The following is a 24,637-nucleotide window of genomic DNA, read 5'->3' on the forward strand; positions in this document are numbered from 1 at the left end:
CTGGAATAAGTTTTTATTCGGGTAATCCCTCTTTTATATTAGAAGTTCATTTGTAAGGTTCCACGATATAAGAAGAGACAATAATAGCTACCAGCTCTATATATAGGAGAAGACAGAAGAACACTATAAGTCACAATAGCAAACAAGTAGAGGAAGAATGAATACCTAAAGATGATATTGTAAAGGTAACTTCATTCACTTACAAGTAAGAGTATAGTATTGTACTTTGCTAAGGTTGAGTGAATAAATGCAAGTTTTGAAGTTAATTTAAATCTTATGATTTAAATTAAATACACCGAAAGAAATTCTTATTTAGGAGGTTAGAATTCAGATGGAGTTTTCCATTGAATTCTTCGCTTAAATATTTCAAATCAAATTTCTCGTTGAAGTCTTTCAAGAGAAATTGATTAGAGAAGATTCTCGAAAATTCCACCTTGCTACTGACTGCTCTCTTCAACATAAGTATGCTGCAGTTGCTAAATATAATCAATTTTTTGTTTTTTTCCTTGATTTTTTTTTCGTCGATCTTGTTTTCCGTACATAATGCTCCCGACGCCAGGAATGCAGCTCCCACACCTGAACCCTAGATATCGACCCATCAACTAATGAACCGGGGTCCAACGGCTTTACTTCCCTTCCGAAGGATGATCAGTGAAAAAGAAAACAAAACATAAAAAACTTGGCCATATTATTTCCGGAGTGATTTGAGATAAAAGCTCAATCTCGGAAAGTAATAACACTATATGAGGTAGAGAAATGATTCCTCTATCATTTGGTATAGTTTGATTTATTCAAATCTACCAGCAGTTAGGGGCTATTTTTTTTAACTATTGGTTTCAAATTCAAAATAAATTATATTTTACTTAAACCTAGTTGTCAGCTACAACAGTAACTTACCAGCCTTAATTGTTATTATATCTATATGTCGTTTTCGTTTTTGCGGTGTAGCTACACTGGTGTTACACCACCGCAAACCGAAAAAATTCAGAATGTAGCAATCGGTTGCTCCTTTGTTCACAAACAAATGATGATGAGCTGTCACTACACCGGTGTAGTTACCTCTATGGGTGTAGTGTTGTAAAAAGGAAAACGACATAAGTGTGTTTAAATTGTCCCTGCCTTGGCAATTCAGTATTTTAAACATGCATGTCAGTATAACAATTGACGCCTCGATGGCGCAAGCGCTCCTTGCCTAAATGATAACTACAAATCTCGATTACTTTTTGGAAGGACATATCAGCTTTTGTAAACAACACATTTTATCATCGGTTTGGCATAACTAATAGCTCGCCCCACATACTAACACCGCTAAAAGGTTGGGAAAATTTTCCCCTATCTGATGATTGTACTAGCATGCGTGGGCGAGCTACCAGTTACGCCAAATCGACGATAAAATGCTTTGTTTACAAAAACTGATACGTTCCTTCAAAAAAGTAATATAGCTTGAAACGGATAATGTGATTGGAATCAAGTCCATAGGTTGTATCGTTGTCGAGAAATCGTTAAAAACGTACCGTGTAAATCGTGGAAAACCGTGTAAAAATAACCGTGTAAAAAAACCGCGTAAAAAAAACCGTGTAAAAAAAGACTTCAGTGTATATTAAAAGAAGGGAATATTCCCTTCGTTATCGTTTATCCAAAGAATTAATTATTTCCTTTTCTTATATTTTCAAAGAAAGGAAAACCCCTCGATCCATTACGAATTTTTATATTCTTTTTTATATGCGAAAGAAGATTCCAGGAGTGACTATAATAAACAAAAATAGTCAATCTAATACATGGCATACTTTTCTGGGGAATGGTACATTCTGGGGAACGGTTTATGGTTCATTCTGGGGAATGCTTTTCTGGGGAATGGTGCAATTTGGGGAATGAGATTTTGGGGAATGGTTTTCGGGGGAATGGTTTTCTGGAGAATGTTATAGAATCAAACCAACAACATCATCGGGTAGGGGCAACTCTCACCTTTCCGAAAGTGGTATTGGTTTGCGTGAGCGTACTTTGGTTCGCGTGCAAAGGACCTTACAAAGTTTGTTTACAAAAACTATTGTACCGTTATCAAATGTTACGCCTGACTTCTTCCTTTAGCGGAAATGCCTGTGTCATCAGCAAAAAAAGATTTGTGGCAACCCTGAGGCAAATCAGGGAGGTCCGAAGTGAAAATGTTATTCAATATTGGCAAATCAAAGTTGGCACTCGTGGAGTATAGAAAAACTATGCGAGTGATGATGGTTTCAAAATTTTCGATGGGGATGGGTTAATGCTACGCTAGTAGAAAACTTAAGGACTACTGAATAGACATATAATATAGAAAAAATAATTTCTTTTCAGATTTTATGTGTAGACATAGATTTCAGCTTTTCTACAACTGTAGCAGCAACCAGATTTAAATAAAATGCTCCATTTGCAAAAAAAAAAAGCATTTTAAGATTGCACTCGTGTACCTAACCGTGTAAAATTTTGAAACCATCATCACTCTCATAGTTCTTCTATTCTCCACGAGTGCCAACTTTGATGTGCCAATAGGCCTAAGAACGCTACCCTGAGGAACTCCTGCTCTAACAGGTAGTTGTTCGGATTTGGAATTTTGATCTGCAGAGTTCTGTCAGCTATAGCGGCCATAAGCGCTCGTAAAATGCTGGATATCCTCATCAAAAAACTCCCAGAGAGCACCTTATCTTTCTTGGTCAAATTATTTTACAGATGTTTCCATTTGGCATACTGATAAATAGAAAAATGCAAAAGTTGTTCCAATTTTGCAGCCGGCTTAAAATCCAGCTGAAGCATCTAGCTACCCGAGCAAAGTCCAGCATCAAAATGAAAGCATATTGAAATCAAGTTTTGATATCAACATCAAACTGAAATCCTAATTTGATTTCAGTTTATGCAATTGACAAATTTTGTTTTCATTTTGCTGTACATTTGCTCTTCAAAAATATGTTGTTGCGGGTTTGATTTCATTGCCTTAGCATAACATCAAATTGAATACTTGTTTTGTTATCAACAGGAAAAATTGATATCAAATTTAGTTTTCAGTCTGCTCTCACTGATAGCAGAAATAGTTTTCAATGTGATGTCACAGGAAGATATGTTTGCTCTCAATTTTGATATTTTAACCGTTAAAACGACCAAAAAGATAGCAACCTGAGCAATCATTATCAGCGAAATCACAACATCAAATTTAGATTTCAATTTGATCTCAGACTTTGCTTTCTCCAATAAGTAAACTTTTTGAAAAGATCATTTTAAATAGAATGATGCGTCACATCAATACGAACTCAATTTTTGCAGAAGAGCAGTTTGGATTTCGCCATGGGCATTCAACTACTCATCAACTCTTAAGAGTTACCAATTTAATTCGTTCAAAAAAATCTAAAGGCTGCTCAACTGGAGTTGCTCTCTCTTCTAGACATAGAAAAAGCATTCGACAGTGTTTGGCATGATTGCTAAATTGAAAAAGTTTAATTTACTATATTAAAAACTCACTATATTATAAAATTAATTCAAAATTATTTAGCTGACAGAACTCTGCAGATCGAAATTCCAAATCCGAACAACTATCTGTTAGAGCAGGAGTTCCTCAGGGTAGCGTTCTTAGGCCTATTGGCACATCAAAGTTGGCACTCGTGGAGAACAGAAGAACTATGAGAGTGATGATGGTTTAAAAATTTTACACGGTTAGGTATACGAGTGCAATCTTAAAATGCTTTTTTTTGCAAATGGAGCATTTTATTTAAATCTGGTTGCTGCTACAGTTGTAGAAAAGCTGAAATCTATGTCTACACATAAAATCTAAAAAGAAATTATTTTTTCTATATTATATGTCTATTCAGTAGTCCTTAAGTTTTCTACTAGCGTAGCATTAACCCATCCCCATCGAAAATTTTGAAACCATCATCACTCGCATAGTTTTTCTATACTCCACGAGTGCCAACTTTGATTTGCCAATATTGAATAACATTTTCACTTCGGACCTCCCTGATTTGCAAAATGAAAACAAAATTTGTCAATTGCATAAACTGAAATCAAATTAGGATTTCAGTTTGATGTTGATATCAAAACTTGATTTCAATATGCTTTCATTTTGATGCTGGACTTTGCTCGGGTAGCTAGATGCTTCAGCTGGATTTTAAGCCGGCTGCAAAATTGGAACAACTTTAGCATTTTTCTATTTATCAGTATGCCAAATGGAAACATCTGTGAAATAATTTTACCAAGAAAGATAAGGTGCTCTCTGGGAGTTTTTTGATGAGGATATCCAGCATTTTACGAGCGCTTATGGCCGCCACAATCTGGCTAAGTTTTTGGTAGGGAACATATGATTTGACGTTTGGGTTGTGTCGTTTGACTGGTAAACGTTCAAATTTGATCGTTTACACGTCAAACGACACAAGCCAAACACCAAATCTTATGTTCCCTACCAGAAACTCAGTCATATTGTGGCGACCATAAGCGATCGTAAAATGCTGGATAGAAAATCCCACCATCACCTTGAGCTTTCATAATATGAAACTTTTTAGTTATAGATCTTACTTCGTCCAAATCAGTCCCCCAGGAAATATCAAAAATATTTTCCCGAGAGAAAATATTGAGATAATACCGAGCAACCTAAATTCTCAATACGGCTAGTAAGACCCAAACTGAAATGAACTCTCGAACTGCTTAGCAAATTTCTGAGCTTTTCTTCCGAATTTGGGATCAAAATTTTACCACCTCCTTTAAGCGCTGGAAAAGTCTTTTGAGGTGTTTTAAATTTTTTAACCTTATGGCCAGGTTTAAGGAATGTTTCAGTTATAACGTTATGAACTCTCAATTGCACGTTATGAACTCTCAAAAAGTTAAATAGCTCGTCGTCATTATCTTTAAGAGATCATGCATTCCAATTCAAAACATTTAATGATTTAAAATCCATTACTGAATTTCAAAGTCATGACGATATTGTTCGCAAATTTTACTACAGTTTGAATTGCATCAAACATGGAGTTAGTTTTTAACATATCAGTAATCATGTCAATGAATGATTTCTGTAAAATTCCATTTTAGGAGCAGTAATGTTAGGAAGCAGTCAAAATTATTAAAATTTCCGTTAGAATTATGTCGGCTATTATTTTGATTTCTACCTGGTGCATTGCAATGCTTGGAATATGTTTGGCTTGTATACGTTATTAACGCTGCTGTACATTGTAGCCTCTTATGAACTTCAAACGCGTTTCATATGAAAATCGTAATTGAGACGTGCAATTTGCATAAGCCTGCTATGGAAAACATACGTCTCTTATGAAATAATTTTCAGAGTGCAAAATACTCGTTCATACGTAACATAATTCTAGCTTTCTAAGTGTAGATGCCTGTTGCTGTGGATTTCCAGCATCACCTTGTTCTATACGACCTGGAATAAAACCGGAACCACAAAAAAGTTATACACAGTGTTTCGCAAAAACCCATTAATGGGTATAAAAATACCCATTTTCAAACCATGTATGCAGCTGTCAAAAAATGGGGGAATTTTGAAATCATAAAATGGGTGAAAAAATACCCATTTAAAGAATCAGTTCCCGGTTGAATAATGGGTATATTTTTTACCCACTAATGGGTGAAAAAACACTTTGAAATTTTATCGTCTTATTTCTGTCACGGATTCATTGGGAATGCAAACAGCTGCTGTCAGCAGCTTTTTTTTTTAGCGAAAATGGACGATCTCCGGAAAAGGTTAGAATCCCGAACATTGGAGAGGCTTACGGATTAGTAAATACAATTTTATCCAATATGGTATCATAATATTTCGTGTAATACAATTTGATCGGAACACCTGCATTTATTTCCAATGTATTAGAAAGTTTTTTATGTTAACGAGGACATGGGTATTTTTTTACCCATTTTGAGAAAAACACAATTTAAAAAGAAAACACCCATTTATTGACAGATCCCCCATTTACCCATTAATGAGTAAACCATAGTTTACCCATCAAATGAGGAGGGGCACTTTTAGCTGAAATGGGTGTTTTTATACCCATTAATGTGTTTTCGCGAAACACCGTGTGCTGTAACCTGCGTGTTACAATTTATCCCGTTATGTGTAGTTTTGCCGCCGAGTGTAATATTGCTGTATTTCACACGAGATTGTGCCGTGTTTGTTATGCTTTGTTTTTGTTTTCATTGCACGGCCGGCAACATACTCATCCCTATGTCTTCGTGATTAATTTAAATTTTAAATTTTGCACGTCATTTTATTTAGATTTTTATGTTGTTAATTTATTTAGCTAAGGATAAAATTATCGTTTCATGTTGTCTCACGTATTCAATAAAGTTAGGTCTTGATTCTCCTCTCGCTGCAAACGAAGGCGAAAAACATAATCAACATAACAGTCGAGCGCGGTTGCAGGAGCGATGGCGGTTTTGTTTTGGTAATTGTGACTTTGTGAAACAAGAAAGGAGAGGTATCCGAGCCACGGTGGAGTGAACGCGTGTTTTGGATTCGGAGACAAATTACCCCGTTTCAGGCCGAAATCGTTCTACTGGGAAATCGACTCTCAGCCGTGTCGCGAGTCGCGAGTACGTCAACTTTTGTGTACCACGAGTGAGAGCCGGCCCCGTGGCTGCGGAAAAAGGAACACTGTTCTAGTAGTGCAGTGAAAAGGGTGTCGGATCGCCATTGTGGGATGCCGAGCCTTTCGTTTCCTGGCTAACCGTAAAGGATCCGGTAAACACCCGCCGTCCTGACTGCGGTGACTCAGCCATTATCGCCAGTCTCGCCACCGCAGTTAATCGACAAGCAGGACAAAGCAGGCAGTTCCAGAGGTGAGTTCACCTGGGCAGAAAACACTGCGGTGTCTGCCAGGGTTGCCTACGGCGAGTAGGCAATCCGGTGATTCGTCACCAACGACGCCGGGGGGGGGGAGTTCCAACAGACGAGCCCAGCTCACCCCCCCCCCGCTAAGTGTTAAGGACAGCTGCTAAGCAGTCGAAGAAACAAACCGCTCAGCACAGTCCATGCTTTGTAGCAGCAGAACCAAAGATGAATACTAAGATGAAACTGTCGGAAGAAAAACTTTCTGTTTTAGTGTCCTCTTTCACGGTCCCTTTCATCCAATGAAAACCCCCCGTATGCAGGGTAATTTTGTGGTTTTGATGCCCCCTCGGTAGAGAAAAAATTATGCGCACTTTTTTATCAAAACAATTACACCAAAATCAGAGATGTCCCATTTTTTAATTACTCGATTAACAACAAATCGATTATTTTTTGTTCGCTGTGCTGTCATTTTTCCACCAATGAGAGTGCAGCACATGTTTGAAACGATCGGTGATGATCCTCTGAAGAAGTTAATGCTTATATCGCCATGATATAACCGATTACAAATATTTTACTTTTCGGTTTGTTAATCGATTAATCGATTATTCGAATGTAAATCGGCCATCACTAGAAGAATGTGAAACGTCATTTCAAATATAAGGACCATACATAAATAATAATACAATTTGAAAGGGACCGGGGTGAATAACAAATTACGTCCCCACGGTAACTGAAATAAACACGAGTGTTCACCGGTTGGCAGAACCGCCGCCATACCGTCGGCCCCACCGAATAGCAGCAGCAACGGCGAGGAGGAGGACAAAGTACAGATAAGTAGATAATAGACGTCTAAAATTGATTCCTTCTTGTTGTTTTGTTGTTTCACCCAAATCCGAACGACTTTTTCTCCATACAAACTTCAAGTCCTTTGAACGTGAACCAAATGACTTTAAATTTTGGCAGGGTGTTTCTGACGCCCTGTTTTAGTGTTACGGAGTCCTTTTTCAAAATACTGCAGCCCGGAGGAAGCGTTTTCTCGCCGAGCAAATTGTTGCGAGTACGGCAACTGACCGCCAAGTGGCTCCACCCAACAAACAATTGAGAGCTCTTATAAAACACCTGAGTTGATCAAACGTTGAATAATAGTTTCCAGAGTTGAACAAGAATGTAGTTGTATTGCCATTTGATTAAAAGTTTTAAAAGCTGTTGGAGCACTCTTAAATGATTGTTTACGTTCGGTTTAACTATATGCTTTATAAGACCTACGATAACTTTTATAGCACCTTAGTTAAACTGATTCACAAGAGCTATACAGAACTTGGAATAAACGCATCAAAACAAACAATTGGAAGCTCTTATAAAACACCTGAGTTGATCAAACGTTGAATAATAGCTTCCAGAGTTGTACAAGAATGTAGTTGTATTTCCTTTTTGGTTAAACGCTTCGAAAGCTGCTTGGAGCACTCTTAAATGATTGTTTACATTCGGTTTACCTATATGCTTTATAAGACCTACGATAACTTTTATAGCACCTTAGTTAAACCGATTGACAAGAGCTATATAGAACGTGGAATAAACGCATCAAAACAAACCATTGGGAGCTCTTATAAAACACCAGAGTTGATCAAACGTTGAATAATAGCTTCCAAAGTTGTACAAGAATATAGTTGTATTGCCATTTGGTTAAAAGCTTCAAAAGCTACTTGGAGCACTCTTAAATGATTGTTTACGTTCGGTTTACCTATATGCTTTATAAGACCTACGATAAATTTTATAGCACCTTAGTTAAACCGATTGACAAGAGCTATGTAGAACGTGGAATAAACGCATCAAAACAAACCATTGGGAGCTCTTATACAACACCTGAGTTGATCAAACGTTGAATAATAGCTTCCAGAGTTGAACAAGAATGTAGTTGTATTGCCTTTTTGGTTAAACGCTTCAAAAGCTGCTTGGAGCACTCTTAAATGATTGTTTACGTTCGGTTTACCTATATGCTGTATAATTTTTTTTTTTTTTTTTTTATTCTTTTTTAAGGAGATTTTTAGCCTTAGGCTAGTTCATCTCTAAACTATGCTGTATAAGACCTACGAGAACTTTTATAGCACCTTAGTCAAACCGATTGACAAGAGCTATATAGAACGTGGAATAAACGCATCAAAACAAACCATGGGAGCTCTTATACAACACCTGAGTTGATCAAACGTTGAATAATAGCTTCCAGAGTTGTACAAGAATGTAGTTGTATTGCCATTTGGTTAAAAGCTTCAAAAACTGCTTGGAGCACTCTTAAATGATTGTTTACGTTCGGTTAAACTGTTTGACAGGAGCCATATAGGATGTGGAATAAACGCATCAAAACAAACCATTGGGAGCTCTTATAAAACACCTGAGTTGATCAAACGTTGAATAATAGCTTCCAGAGTTGAACAAGAATGTAGTTAAATTGCCTTTTTGGTTAGAATCTTCAAAAGCTGCTTGGAGCACTCTTAAATGATTGTTTACGTTCGGTTTAACCAACAATCAATACGAAACTAACGATTTTAAATTGGCTCACTACTTGACTAGCCTATTGGTCACAAGCAAATCGATTAACGTACCCCATTCTAGTATAAATTCCAGTACTACACTATGTTTGTTTTGATTCGCTATGAAAGTTTGACAAATAAAATGAGGGGTTAGTGGATTTTCCTATGTTTCGAGGGATGAATCGATTAGCTTGGGACCGAAGATAGTACCAGAGCTGAGCCAAAAAGTTGAGCACGTTTCTTCGGGACCTTCTGGTCTTAAAGTTACCTCTATGGTTTAACTATATCCTTTATAAGACCTACGAGAACTTTTATAGCACCTTAGTCAAACCGATTGACAAGAGCTATATAGAACGTGGAATAAACACATCAAAACAAACCATTGGGAGCTCTTATAAAACACCTGAGTTGATCAAACGTTGAATAATAATAGCTTCCAGAGTTGTACAAGAATGTAGTTGTATATGGTTGTATTGCCTTTTTGGTTAAACGCTTCAAAAGCTGCTTGGAGCACTCTTAAATGATTGTTTACGTTCGGTTTACCTATATGCTTTATAAGACCTACGATAACTTTTATAGCACCTTAGTCAAACCGATTGACAAGAGCTATATAGAACGTGGAATAAACGCATCAAAACAAACCATTGGGAGCTCTTATACAACACCTGTGTTGATCAAACGTTGAATAATAGCTTCCAGAGTTGTACAAGAATGTAGTTGTATTGCCATTTGGTTAAAAGCTTCAAAAACTGCTTGGAGCACTCTTAAATGATTGTTTACGTTCGGTTAAACTGTTTGACAGGAGCCATATAGGATGTGGAATAAACGCATCAAAACAAGTTGTTGTATTGCCTTTTTGGTTAGAAGCTTCAAAAGCTGCTTGGAGCACTCTTAAATGATTGTTTACGTTCGGTTTAACTATATGCTTTATAAGACCTACGATAACTTTTATAGCACCTTTGTTAAACTGATTGACAAGAGCTATATAGAACGTGAAATAAACGCATCAAAACAAACCATTGGAAGCTCTTATAAAACACCTGAGTTGATCAAACATTGAATAATAGCTTCCAGAGTTGTACAAGAATGTAGTTGTATTGCCATTTTGTTAAAAGCTTCAAAAGCTGCTTGGAGCACTCTTAAATGATTGTTTACGTTCGACCAACCACCAACCACAATTTTGTTGCTAAAAATAGCACGAGTGATAGGCACGTTATGACCATAAGGCAATGATTATTCGACTGCAAGAGAAGTCACTCAAGATGAGCTTCATATACTTCTCTCATATGATCAAAATATGTATTCAAGAATAGAGCAGATGGAAACAGAAGCGGCTGGCAATCCGGGATCATGAGTTCGAATCTTGCTTCGAGAAACCCTCGGAGGAGTAGAGGTAAATTATATATAGGTGTTATTAATAAATGAAAACATTAATTTAAGACATATATCATATAATCAACGATAACATTTCTAGATAAATTCTCTCAATTAATGATTAGAGAGATTAATTGAAAAAATATCAATCAAAGATTAAACAGATGCTTGTTACTACTTCCTCCATGATCACAGAATGTGAATTATGGCATAATTACATATTTTTTCAATGTGCACAAATAAATTAAATTAATAAAAACTGTACAAGCAATTATTTTGGCGTGCCACGACAATTGTTAAACTAATTTTAATCTGTGAATATTGTGAGTACTTACACAACGGTTATTAAGGAGTCATTAAAAAGTGCTATAAACGCTTTTCACCGCTTGCTGTATAGTGATTATTTAGGAGTCATAAAAGAGTGTAACAAACGCCTCTCAGGTTCAATCTCTAATACATTTCGAAGCAGCTGTTAGGAGGTGTCTACAAACGTTGTACACACAGAAAAAAATATTTTAAAAGTAATAAAATTCAACGTAAAATCAATGAGAATTTCATTCTGTTTTGGCTGCAAAAAGAAATCATTATTGTTTCAACAATCCAGTATTTTTGTTTCTTAAAACCCATGGATTGTTAAATCAAAAAGTAAATCTGTTAGAATTTACAAGAGCTTTCATGGTTTTGACGTAAGCTGTCAAATTTGGCAGCTGGGTCAACATCAAAAATATGTTTGTTTTTAAAAGAGATTTCTTGTTGATTCAATCATATTTATTTCATAAAGTATGACAATTCACGCAGTAGAAATAAAAATATAAAAATATGTTTATTGATGCAAAAATAATCTGGCAATGTTTTATGAAACAAAATTGCAGAAATTGCAATTGAATTTCTGAGGCATAAAATAAAAGCCCCCGGTTCATGAGTTGATGGGTCGATATGTAGGGTCCAGATGTGGGAGCTGCCTTCCTGGCGTCGGGAGCATTGGTACTCGTCAGTACGGAAAATATGGTCGACGGAAACAAATCAAGGAAATAAAAACAGAAACATTGATTATATTTATCAACTGCAGCTCGAATTGCAGCATACTTACTTACCTCAAGTCTCAAGATTTTCGAAAATCTTGCACTTATTTCCCGAAATTCACAATTAAAAACAATACTTACGTGGAACACGGAAGTATTGTTATTGTTTACATTTTTGTCCGGGTGAAAACGAGGGAATCGTTGGTAGCTATTTTTGCTTTCATGACCCAGAAAATGAACACAGCAAATAAATGCTAAATTAATATTAACTATTGTTGGCTTAATAATAGAATATTGTTATTTTTAGAATAGTTGCAGTTGAAAAGTGGCTGATTAAAACAAAAAGAATCCTATTTTGAATTTATATGAATAAGTATTATTGAAACAACAAAATGCAATATAATTTCAACCGGAATTGTTTGCTTAAATACAATTAAAGTTTTTTTTGGTTCAATGCAAACAATTTTCTGTCCGCGTATTAGAGCTTTCACCAAAACAATAAAGCTTGAGTTTAAATATGTATCTATAAACGTTGTATAAAAGTTGCTTCTATCCGGTTATTAAAGAGTCATTGAAAAGTGCTATAAACGCTTTTCACCGCTTGCTGTGCAACAAACGCCTCTCAGGTTTACTATCTACTAAATTTCAAAGCAGCTGTCAAGAAGTGTCTACAAACGTTGTATAAGAGCTATCACCATAATAATAAAGCTTGAGTTTAAATATGTATCTATAAACGTTGTATAAAAGTTGCTTCTACTCCTATACCGCGTATACATACACACTTAGAAATTATTACCGTATTCGGTAATTTTTCACCGAACTTTCAACAGCTGAACGTTCGGTAATCAGTTCGGTAATCGAAACGATTACCGAACGATCGGTAAACAGATTTTTTGATGAGTTGTCAAAATTACCGAACAATTCGGTAATTATTTACCGAACTATTCAGTAATTTTTTACTGAAATGTCCCGTAAATGAAAATTTGTTGATTTTGTGTATTTTTTGTTTTTTCCGGTGAATTAAAATTTAAATCTCTTTTTGCATTATTATTAACGAGATTTTATTCAATAGTAAACATCTAGGTAAAAATATATTTTAAAATAACATATATTGCTCACTGGAGTATTTTTTCACAGGTGGCTGCTTCCATGCGGATGCCAGTCCAGAAACATTGACTAGAACCTGATCCCAAAAGCACAGAATTCCTGGCTGTGTCTGAAGAGCAATCATAAAAATGAAATAAATGTTACTATCAATCTCATTAGGAATATTTAATAGATGCATTATTCATCTGTATTTGCGAACACACTTACATTGTTTTCACTGGATTTTCTGGTCACTTTCCATTGTTACTGTTTACTTTAACACTTGATATAAATATGACCGTCTTTCGATTGACAGCCCGAAATTATTTACTGAAGTTCGGTAAACGTTTCTGTAATTTGCAGTTTGTTCGGTATTTTTTAACCGAATTCGGCGTTTGCTTTGTTTTACAGTTCTTACTGTAATCTTTTCAACGAAGTTCGTCAATATAAAAGCCAGATTACCGGCACTTCGGTAAAACATTACCGAATGTTGGTAAAAAAAAAATTATTTACCGAAAAATCTGTAATATTCTTCATTTACCGATTATTTTCGGTAAAAAATTACCGAACAAGGAAAATGTTGCTGAGTGTGTATAATGCTGTAGTTGAACAGGTTCTCCAAACCAGTGTAAACAAGAGTTTTACAGAAGTTGTAATAAACAAATTGTACAGTTATTATTCAGCATGCAGTTGAATAAAATCACAATGGAAGCGTTTCTTCAACAAGAAATTGATTTTGGGTAAATGTTTTACTGAATACGTTAGACAACACCTTTGTGTTGCAGTTGTATAGGTTCTCCAAACCAGTGTAAACAAGGGTTTTATAAAAGTTGTGGTGAACACATTGTGCAATTATTATTCAACATGCAGCTGAACAAAATCAAAACGAAAGCGTTTCTTCAACTGGAAATTGTTACTTGGGCAGTTTGCCGGTGTCGAGCCTGCTGCTCATACTGATGCACACAAAACTGAAAAGTGTGAGAAACGAAGATTTAAGTTAGTGAGCTACGTCGATCTACATTGATACTGAGTCTATATTTTTCCTTTGTCCGCAGATACCAACTGACAATCCGACTTTTGTTAGACTACAGCAGAAATGTAGACCCGAGTGTAGATCCTCAAACCTTCGAAAACTCTATAGATAAAATTTCAAAGATTGTTTTTAAGTGTCCCACACATGACTTTTTGCAATGTGATCAACAAATGATATCTGTCGGACACATACTTAATATGTGTACACATAAAAGCCATGTGTAACCACACATACTATTCATTTGACTAATTAATTTCATCTGTGCTTCTGAGTGGATTCTGTTTATGTGTGGTCACATGAAAATCATGCAAAAATTTTATATGGAAATTCGTTAAAAAAAATGTGTGGAATCGTATTAGTGTATGAAGGAAAAAGTTAAATGACGTGTTATAAAAGTCAATCGTGTCGCTGGCATGCCAATAACATGTTCAATTCAAATGCCAAGGGCCCGGGTGCCACAGGGCCAGAAACGGGAACGGATTCCGGTGCCAGCGAAGGAGCCGACGGTGAGTCCGAGGCAGATGACGACGGAATGTCCTATGCGGAAGTGGAAGACAATCCTAACGAACTCGGGCACCATGCTCGGAGCTAATTTGAATTAAATCGCTCTAATTAACAATAAAATATTCGAATGTCACATTTTTTTTTATTATTTACAAAATAAAAATAAAAACAAGCATGCAATAAAATGAATGACAGCAAGGTCAAAACCCAAATACGAAACATGCTATTTATAAAGAAATTTTATACTAAATTCGTATTATCATCCTTTATATCAAGCTATACGTCGGCTAGGAGAGTTTAAAATTAGCGTAACTCTTAATTAATTTAGATTTGATAATCTTTTGAGTGTAGATCATCCAAATTGCCGTCGCTCCTTTGGACGATGAGGGGCAAGCAATGGATGTGAATGATTTATTTTAATTTATTTTATGATTTTTATCAATATATTTGGCAATACTGGAGTGACCCCCGAGTAAACTCAAACGTAAATTACATGAGGGAATCTATCTCTGAGCTGACATGCGCTGTTCTAGATTGCAACATTATTGTTAACATTTTGGTGGATTCTACCAAAATGCGGGTAGGTTTGAAATAACATGTTGGTTGTAAAAAAGTTTAATCGATGCTTACCATTTGCTTGTGTTAAAAATATTTGATAAAACACGCCATTTGGAGCCAACTGATGCAAAACACACCGAATAAATTGATGTGCTACTGATTGGGATCCTCCTGGAAGATGAGTCGCACTTTCACACTGCCACGGAAATGTAGAATGAAGAGCAACTCTAGAAAGAATATAGGTTAATGAGCTAAAAACGAATGAAAAAATAAATATAATCGAGTTACTTGGAAACAATAGCCAAGATATCTGGTAAAAACGGAGCGGCGAGTGATGGTTCTCGATGGATGAATGTACCTAAAATTATAAGCATTATTCCCATCTCTTCATCTGTATATTCTTCTTTAACAGCGCCGCATTCGGAACATCTTTCACAGATGCATTCGTCTCCAACTCTTGACACACTCTGTAAATTTAGAACTAGTAATTAAGAATGAAAATCTTATTAAAAAGTAGATCGATACCGGTTTTTCTGAGCTATTGTTACCCAACTGGGTATCTTCTCCATCTGAGTCCTCTCTGCTAGAAGGGGCCCACAATCCAGCGTATCGCATCGTGCTGTCAGACGTACTTATTGAACCGATGGCGAATGGTCCTACTTTACGTAGTCTTTGTCTAGTTTGTTTGGTTCCATCGCGGCTATGCGCCTCTGTTTTAACATCTGCTGAAACACTTCGTAGAATGGTGTTGTGAGCGTCATCTGCTAGCGGAGGAGATTCCAATGCCACTTGCTTGATTAATTTACGCGGTGAAGCGCAACGACTGCTCAAGTCATCTTTATTGCTGGCAGCACTCTGTCAGATACAAGCACAGAAAACATAGTGAACAGACAATTATGGCTCGAACATATTTTATATAAAAAATAATGTAGGGGAGCGGGGGGTAAGCCGGACTCCTATGCAATAGGATTATTTTAAAATACTAGAGAGCTAAAATTGATATCCAACCTTCACAGAATATTTATCTAGATAATTTTTAATAAAAAGGTTATTTTATTAATTACCGTTCATAACAAAATCTTGGAAAAAGTTGACGTGCATCAACCAGTGCGAAAGGCCCAAACAAAATGTGGGTGCAAGCGCTTCGGAACGACAGCAACCTTGAAAAAGCTCGATCTGAGTAAGGCTACTTGTCGGATTGAAAACAAGTTAGGCTGTGTTCTACTTGGTGAATTCGTTAGATATAAAAGGTGGGGGCGATGTTTCTATCAACGCTGTCACTGCACCTCAATGCTGCCAACGTCAAGGTAACGATCACTTTATCATTCTCTGTCAATAACCGAACAATAAAGACGTGTGAAGCTAATAGTCCGTGTTGAGTGTTATTTCACTGTCGCGAAACGCCATTGGAACTTCGGTCGGTTGTGTGCTCCGTGCTGCGCCACCTGTTGGGTTGTCCGGTTCTGTAACCGGTCCGCTGGTGTCCCAAAGGTTATGGGCCCAGGGCGTGTGGCAGGAGAAAAGTGATTCCGGGACTGTGAATGTTTCCTGAAAGGCATAGTGCGTGAGACGGTTCGGCGTGCGTACATTTTTTTTCGGTGTGGTGGTGGCTCGGGTTGTGTGGCAGCACGCGTTGAATTGTAAAAGTGTGCGTGTCATTTCGGTGGTGACTCGAACGGTTTGCCTTCGGTGTTGGTGTGTGTAAGGCCGGAAGAAATTTGGTTGGACTCGACTCGGTGTGTGTGTGTGTGTGTGTGTCATCCTCTATCCCTCACCCAGCCGGGGGCGTTGGACAAGTAGAACTGCGAATAATTTGATCAAATCTCATGCTCCGTAATGGTGCCCTTTATGTTGTGAAGACTAATACTTTAAAAAGGATAACTTTTGAGGCAAGACAGGGTGTCCTCAGCAAGTCAAGGGAACAGGATGCACTAAATGTCCACAACAGGTACAGCAAAACATCACATAGACGCCCTTATTCACACTAACTACTCAGGGGGTAGAAGGTCAAGAAGAGCCACCGCCGCCAACTAAAGCTTGAACCGGGTACCTGGGACTCCCACGATATACCCGCGGCAATGGTCAGCAGACGATGCTCTGTGCGTATTTAGTATGTAATATGTTTTATTTGGATACACAAAATGTTTGAAGCCATGCGTCATCTAAACCATAATTTGCATCACCACAAATACACTTGTCAACAATCTTCAACTGGAACGTTCTCACCAAATCACTTCACCCGGGAGCGCATTCCCGATGCTTCCACGCATATTTTTTTTTCCCTCCACTCCAACCGCACAACAACCAAATATCACTTTTCTGCACTTTTCTTTTTCAAGTCACTCCGTGCACAAAAGCAATGCACATCTCAAAACCCTGACAATAGAACAGCGCACTTCTCATCGCCGCGTAAATAAACAGAAATTAAAATTTTCACTCGCGATGCCACAAATTTCTGGTCCGGGAGAAACAATCAAACCACGCCAATTTTACAAACATGATGAATCATGTTTTCTTTCTCGATTCTAAAACTTCTCGGAAAGCGAGAAACCTACACTCACACACGTATAACCGTCCGGGAGGCAGAGTGCCAGCGCTAATCCGGCAAATGCAGCCGAAAACTATGAAAGCGAATGCACGCACAAAACAGAGAACGAACTTAACACACGACCGTATCCAAAGGCGTTAGAAACTCGACCAATTCGTTGAAGGTGATTTGTCGCTCAAAAATATCGCCTTCCATAGCGCCAACCTTAGCCAACGAGTCCGCTTTCTCATTACCCGGAATTGAGCAATGAGATGGGACCCAAGCTAAGATGATAGTATAGGAGCAGTTAGATAAAGCACTCAGTTTAGATCGTTTTTCAGGCAGGAAATACGAGGAGTGCTTCATCGGCCTCATTGAACGAATAGCCTCCAATGAGCTAATACCAACAATCAATACGATACTAACGATTTTAAATTGGCTCACTACTTGACTAGCCTATTGGTCCCAAGCAAACGATTAACGTACCCCATTCTAGTCGAAATTCTAGTACTAGACTATCATTTGGTTGGACTCGACTCGGTAGTTTTTTTTGTCTCGTCGTTTGCTTTGTGCGTCGATCGATCGAAGCAGAAATGAGTGAGAAATTTCTATTTGCCCCCCTCAACAACCAAAACTTTTCTGTGTGGAAGACGCGCATGGAAATGTGTTTGAAGCGCGTCGATTTGTGGAGTGCCATAGTGGGAACAGCACTGCGGCCTGGACGAAGGCAGACGAGAAAGCGCTGGCTACCATTGTGCTGTATGTGGAAGACAGCCAGCTTAATCTAAAGCCCTACAGTAAAAGTATGGACATCTGTCAAAAGTTGTTCCAATCGAACCGTCAAAATGCACCGCTTTGCTCGATTGGAACAGCTTTTTTTTCAGTTTTGTGGTGACAGTCGTCCATACTTTTACTGCAGGGCTATTAAGCTAAAGCTCGTGCGTAATGCTACACGCAGAAAAAAATATTTAAACGTAATAATATTTGACGTAAATTTAAAAAGCGTTTCATTTTGTTTTGGCTGCAAAAAGAAATCATTATAATTTCAACAATCCAGTATCTTTGTTTCTAAAAACCCATGGATTGTTAAATCAAAAAGAAAATCTTTTCGAATTTACAAGAGCTTAGACGTAAGCTGTCAAATTTGGCAGCTGGGTCAACAAAAAAATATGTTTGTTTTTAAAAGAGATTTCTTGTTGATTCAATCATGTTTATTTTATTAAGCCTGAAAATATACGCAGTAGAAATAAACATATGTTTATTGATTCATTATTTAATAATTTGCGATAATTTTTATGTTTTGTTTTCTATTTTTAACAAACAGAATAACAATTGCAACCTTTCTGAGGCATAAAATCTCTCCGGTTCATGAGTTGATGGGTCGATAAGTAGGGTCCAGGTGTGGGCGCGGCCTTCCTGGCGTCGGAAGCATTGGTACCCAGTACTGAAAATAAGATCGACGGAAAAAATCAAGGATAAAAAAGAAAAACTGTTTATGTTTTGCAACTGCAGCATACTTGCTTACCTCTAGAGCTGAATCAAACGAGAAATTTTTTGTTATTTTTTACATTTTTGTCCGGGTGAAAACGAGGGAATGGTTGGTAGTTATTTTTGCATTCATGGCCCGGGGAACAGACACAACAAATAAATTTTAAATTTAAATTAACTATTGTTGTCTTAATAAAAGAATATTGTTATTTTTACAATAGTTGCAGTTGAAGAGTGGCTTATTAAAACAAAAATAATCTTGTTTTGAATTTATTTGAATAAATATTATCAAAACAATAAAATGCAATTAATTTCAACCGGAATTATTTGTTTAAATACAAATAAAGGTTTTTTTGGTTCAATGCAAACAATTTTCTGTTTCTGTTCTGAGTTTCGGACCCAACGTGTTCTTGACGTCATTCAAACTGTCGTGTGTGGTCCAATGAAGAACGTAACGCCGAGGGGTGCCCGCTATTCGATGACCATAATAGATTATTACAGCAGGTACACTGTGGTGTGCCTACTGCGGCAGAAAGGTGATGTGGCAGATTGTATTAAACGTTTTGTTGCGCACGTCAAGAACAAGTTTGGTCGGGCTCCATGCGTTATAAGATCCGATGGTGGGGGTGAATACACCAGCCATGAGTTGAAGACATTTTACGAGCGGGAAGGCATTCAGGCGCAGTATACCGCGGCCTACTCTTCTCAACAGAATGGAGTGGCCGAGCGGAAAAACCACTCACTCCAGGAGATGGCCACCTGCATGCTGCTGGACGTAGGATTAGATAAAAAGTACTGGGGATAGGCGGTAGCCACCGCTGCGTATTTGCAAAATAGATTGCCATCTCGTGCTGTTGATAGAACCCCTTTCGAAGGGTGGTTCGGCAAGAAACCTACACTAGCTCATTTGAAAGTGTTTGGTTGTCCTGCGTTCGTCCACATACCGGACGTTAAACGTTCCAAGCTAGACAGTAAAGCCCAGAAGCTGATTTTCGTGGGTTACTGCAGTGATAGGAAGGCTTACAGGTTCTTGAACACCGAGACAGCTGCAATCAACATTAGTCGTGATGCTCGGTTTGTGGAGATTCAGGAGGAGCCACCGACGCTTGGTGGGCTGCCTCCAACGGAAGAACTTGTTGAAGTCGAGATCGCGAGCAACGGAAGTCAGCAGCAAGAAGATGTGTCAAGTCCTGGACAGTATCAAAGCGAGGACGAATCGGAAGATTACACGGATGCCGAGCAGGAACAGCACGATCAAACGGATGCGTCAGTGCAAGAAGGTCAAAAGCGGAGCACCCGAGGCGTGCTGCCAAGGTGGTTCGCCGACTATGAAGTCAACGCAGTCATGTTGGTGCAGGAGGAGCCAGTGTCGTACGAAGAAGCCATATCTGGTCTGGAGCAAGAGTTGTGGAAGGCCGCGATGACGGAAGAATACCAGTCGCTGATGGAGAATCGAACGTGGACACTCGTTGAGCTACCTGCTGGTCGTGCTCCTATAAGCTGCAAGTGGGTATATAAGAAGAAGCACGACAACGTGGGCAACGTGTCTCGGTTCAAAGCGCGACTTGTAGCAAGAGGGTTTTCGCAGAAGTTCGGAGTAGATTATGATGCCGACTTTACGGATTCTCCTAACGATCGCTGGACAGAAGAAGATGTCAGTTCATCACCTGGACGTCAAGTCTGCTTATCTACACGGCAAGCTGACAGAGGAAGTGTACCTGCAGCAGCCTAAGGGATTTGTAGATCCAAAGAAAGAGAAACTGGTCTGCAGGCTCGAGCGCAGCCTGTACGGCCTAAAGCAGGCGGCACGTGTGTGGAACTTTAAGATCAGTTCGATGCTGAAAGAGCTTGGTTTCTTGCAATCGGGATCAGATCCGTGCCTGTACGTGAAGGCGTTGCCGGACGACATGGTAGTCGCGAGCACAACTCAGAAGGAGATCAAGCGAATCGAAGCTGAATTGCAGAAGAAGATTTCTTTGACTTCGCTGGGAGAGGTAAACCAGTTCCTTGGAGTTCGAGTGTCAAGAGACCGTGAAGGGTACTTCTGTTTGGACCAGAACGTTTTCATCCAGGTGCTTGCGCAGCGTTTCGATCTGCAGAACGCGAAAGGCTCAAGTATTCCGCCTGATCCTGGGTATTACCACAGTCGGGTAGGCAGCCCGAAGCTGGACACGAACCAGCACTACCACAGCCTGGTAGGTGCGCTGTTATTTGTTGCAGTGAATACAAGGCCGGACATCACCGCAAGTGTTTCGATCCTGAGCAGGCAGGTTAGCAACCCAACGGAGATCGACTGGGTCGAACTAAAACACGTTGTACGATATCTGCTGAAGACTGCCGACTACAAGCTGAAACTGTCAGCTGCGAACGGTGAACCATTAACTCTCATTGGTAACTGTGATGCAGACTGGAGTGGTGTTCCTTCGGACTGCAAGTCAAATTCGGGATACATGTTCCAGTTGGGAAGAGCTACGATTTGCTGGGCAAGCCGCAAGCAAACAAGCGTGTCTTTGTCTAGCATGGAGGCCGAGTATATTGCACTGTCGGAAGCTGTCGAGAGTTGGTTTGGCTCCGGCAGCTTCTTGAAGAGATTGGGGAACCTCAACGTGAACCCACTGTAGTACTGGAGGACAACCGCAGCTGCATTGATTTTGTGGAAACAGATCGCAAGTCCAGACGCTCGAAGCACATAGATACTAGGATGCACTACACCAAAGATCTAGCTGACAAGGGAGTAGTGGTGCTTCGTCACTGTGGCACAGAGGAGATGGCTGCAGATGTCCTAACGAAGCCGTTGGGTCCTGTTAAACAGAAACGTTTTGCGCTGGTGATGGGCTTGGTCGCTACCGATGATCTGGCCACACCGGCTGCCTGAAGAGAGAACATCGAGGAGGAGTGTTAGATATAAAAGGTGGGGGTGATGTTTCTATCAACGCTGTCACTGCACCCCAATGCTGCCAACGTCAAGGTAACGACCACTTTATCATTCTCTGTCAATAACCGAACAATAAAGACGTGTGAAGCTAATAGTCCGTGTTGCGTGTTATTTCACTGTCGCGAAACGCCATTGGAACTTCGGTCGGTTGTGTTCTCCGTGCTGCGCTACCTGTTGGGTTGTCCGGTTCTGTAACCGGTCCGCTGGTGTCCCACAGAATTTTCACTTAAATTTGACAGTTGGAAAATTTTCAAATAAACCTGCTATTGTACCAGACTTATTTCTGACAGACCAGGAATCAATTTTGACAAACACCTTCTCGAAAATAGGAAGATCAACAACATAGGGATTTTCGAACCTCTTAATTTATTTTCGAATTGTCAAATTTAAGTGCAAATTCACCAAATGGAACACAGCCTTAGAACCAAATCGACTTTGGTTAGGCATCTTGATGTCATTTGCGACAGCTGTCAAACTTTCCGTTTTCGTTCCGCTTTCGCTCAAATTGTGTTTGGGACTTAAGACCGTCACCCAAAAGGGCGGCACTCTTTATTAATCAGTTCCTTTTTTATATATTTTAATTTTAATAAATAGGTACTATGTTTATGAGTCAAAATCAATATTGATAGCATGATGCATTCATGATTTACGCCACCTACACACAAAGAACAAAAAAAAAAAACAATGCATTATCAAATTAAAAGTTTCCCAAAATTTTTAGTTTCAACTATGAACATTTTCAAAATAAAACTTATTGGTTTATAAGTGTTTTTTTCACTTTTGGCTTGTAATTTTAAGAGTGTATTTTTTAGTATAAAAGTTGGAAAACTGTAAAAAAATTCCTTTGCAAAGTTTTTGACAGTATTGGACCTCCGCTTCCCGCCAAATTGGGCATGCGAAAAAAAAAACAAAACGAAAGCAGCTGTGAGAACTAGCATGAGCAGCAGTTTCTCCTACATATTCATCCGCTGGCGCGCGTGGTTCTCTTTTGCACGATACGGATATGAGATATGGAGACATCTGCGGGGACGATATCTATTGGAAGAATCGGAAATATACTCAAGTTGTGGGATTTGAAGGTAAATTGATGTAATTTTCGAAGACTTCCGATTTTACTAATTGATGTGTTTTAATCTTCAGCAGCCTCGTCAGTCTTGCCAGAAAAGAAGGCTACTCCCATCGTTACCATCACCAAATGCATCATTTGCGTAAAATGCTACCCATGGAAGATTCCACAATGCCGTGCTCTTTCAGTAATCATCGAAAATATAAACTAAAATATTTTAAATAAATTTTTCTATTTTAATTTTTTCCAATGAATCAAATTAAAAATAATTCATGTTTGAGATGAAAACATTCATCCTTGCGATAAAAATGTCCATCTTTTAAATTAAATCCTTTCATGAGTCTATCTAAATAACAGGTTTTTATATTGACAGTTCTACAATAGAGATCTCCCAGAGACGTTGATAGAAACGCACAAAGAAAATTTCTGTCAAAACAGCAGCACGGTTTTTGAGGGATCCTTTGGCAATGTCAATGGCAACCATGCTTCTGCGAAAGGCTTCAAATGACTTTCATACAGTGTCGCAATGCTGTTTAGAAAATTTGAACGTTGCCGTACTCTAACGGAACTATCAACTCTATACTTTCATCTCCTCATCTATCGCATAAAAATTACCACTCTAGTCTGTTATTTGAAATTAGCATCTTCAACTATGTAAATCAGAAATAATACAAAACAAATAGTTAAAGTATTTTTGGTTGAATAAGTGACTATTTTGTTGAATTTTGTTGGGAGAAATATTGTGTACGGTTGGCTAATTAGGCATTACATCAATTTGTTCATGTTGTGTGTTTTGTACACAGGTAGATTGAGAATGAGGTGACGTCACTGGACTTGAACCATTAATTACTTACGTCTGATATATCGAGGCTGCCGTGTTTCAGGTGACTTATATCGGAAATAGTCAATGCTTCTCTTACTTTGTCAACTAACGTACAAATACCATCTTTACCATATTGTCCTATCGGTAATAATCGTTCAGGAGTAGGTATTTCTAACTGTGCAATACTTCTGGGGCTCAACAAAGTTTCAGCAGCTTCCGTCGTTGGCGGTATCATGAGGTCCATTTTGGATAAAGGTGTTTCTGGGGAGGCATAGTTTTGGCAACGATCGAATTGCCTAATGTCGTTTTTATGGAAGGGTTTTGGAATGTCCTCTTCTATATTCAGTGAAGTGTTATTGTTAGAAATTGGAGTGCTTGCTGGTGTCAAACTGGGCTCAATTATCCGTTTCTGTCGACCTAACGTTTTAAGTGCGGGTGATACGGATCTTTGTTCAGACCAATTTGATGAGCTATCATAGCTACACGCTAACGGCCTGGCTTCGTCAAGCGGATGTTGCTTTTTATTTTTACCATCACTGTATTCTTCGCCTAGAAGAGATAAAAAAGATTTTTTAAACTGCGTCTCAAGCCTAAAACATTACCCGGGAGTTATAACTGAATAGTTCGACAGAAATGTTTTGTGTTATGATCCACCAAAAAGAAGCTATTTAAAAAAAAAATAATATTTGAAAACCTCCCTTTCTAAATAGCTTGGTGAAAGGTACACCGGGGCAAGTGGGAATACGAGGAAAGTGGAAATGGAGGATATAACTCATTTTAGAGCAACCGTAACGGTACGCTGCTGAACTCATTTTAGCAGCCCTCATCATAGCGCAGCTACCGTATCGGGGTTGCCATACGAGTAACTAATAGCGTATTCGTTTATTATTCAGTTCCAACCTG

At 38.5% G+C, this 24,637-nt stretch overlaps 1 long non-coding RNA gene across 1 annotated transcript in view; it reads right to left on the bottom strand.

Annotated features, from left to right (window-relative positions):
• LOC135704238 (uncharacterized) overlaps positions 1-24,279 on the bottom strand; it is a 32,390-nt gene extending 8,111 nt beyond the window's left edge. Inside the window, exons 1-4 of the long non-coding RNA XR_010517781.1 lie at positions 23,766-24,279; positions 15,421-15,750; positions 15,184-15,362; positions 14,968-15,122 (exon numbers count right to left, since the gene is read on the bottom strand). This is a non-coding gene — a long non-coding RNA (uncharacterized LOC135704238). The remainder of the gene's footprint in view (positions 1-14,967; positions 15,123-15,183; positions 15,363-15,420; positions 15,751-23,765) is intronic.
• Between the last annotated feature and the right edge of the window lie 358 nt (positions 24,280-24,637).

This window comes from Ochlerotatus camptorhynchus, unplaced genomic scaffold (genome assembly GCF_037179485.1).
Source record: "Ochlerotatus camptorhynchus isolate MF236.1 unplaced genomic scaffold, CSIRO-AGI_Acam_v1.1 ptg000232l, whole genome shotgun sequence".
Lineage (NCBI taxonomy): Eukaryota > Metazoa > Arthropoda > Insecta > Diptera > Culicidae > Ochlerotatus > Ochlerotatus camptorhynchus.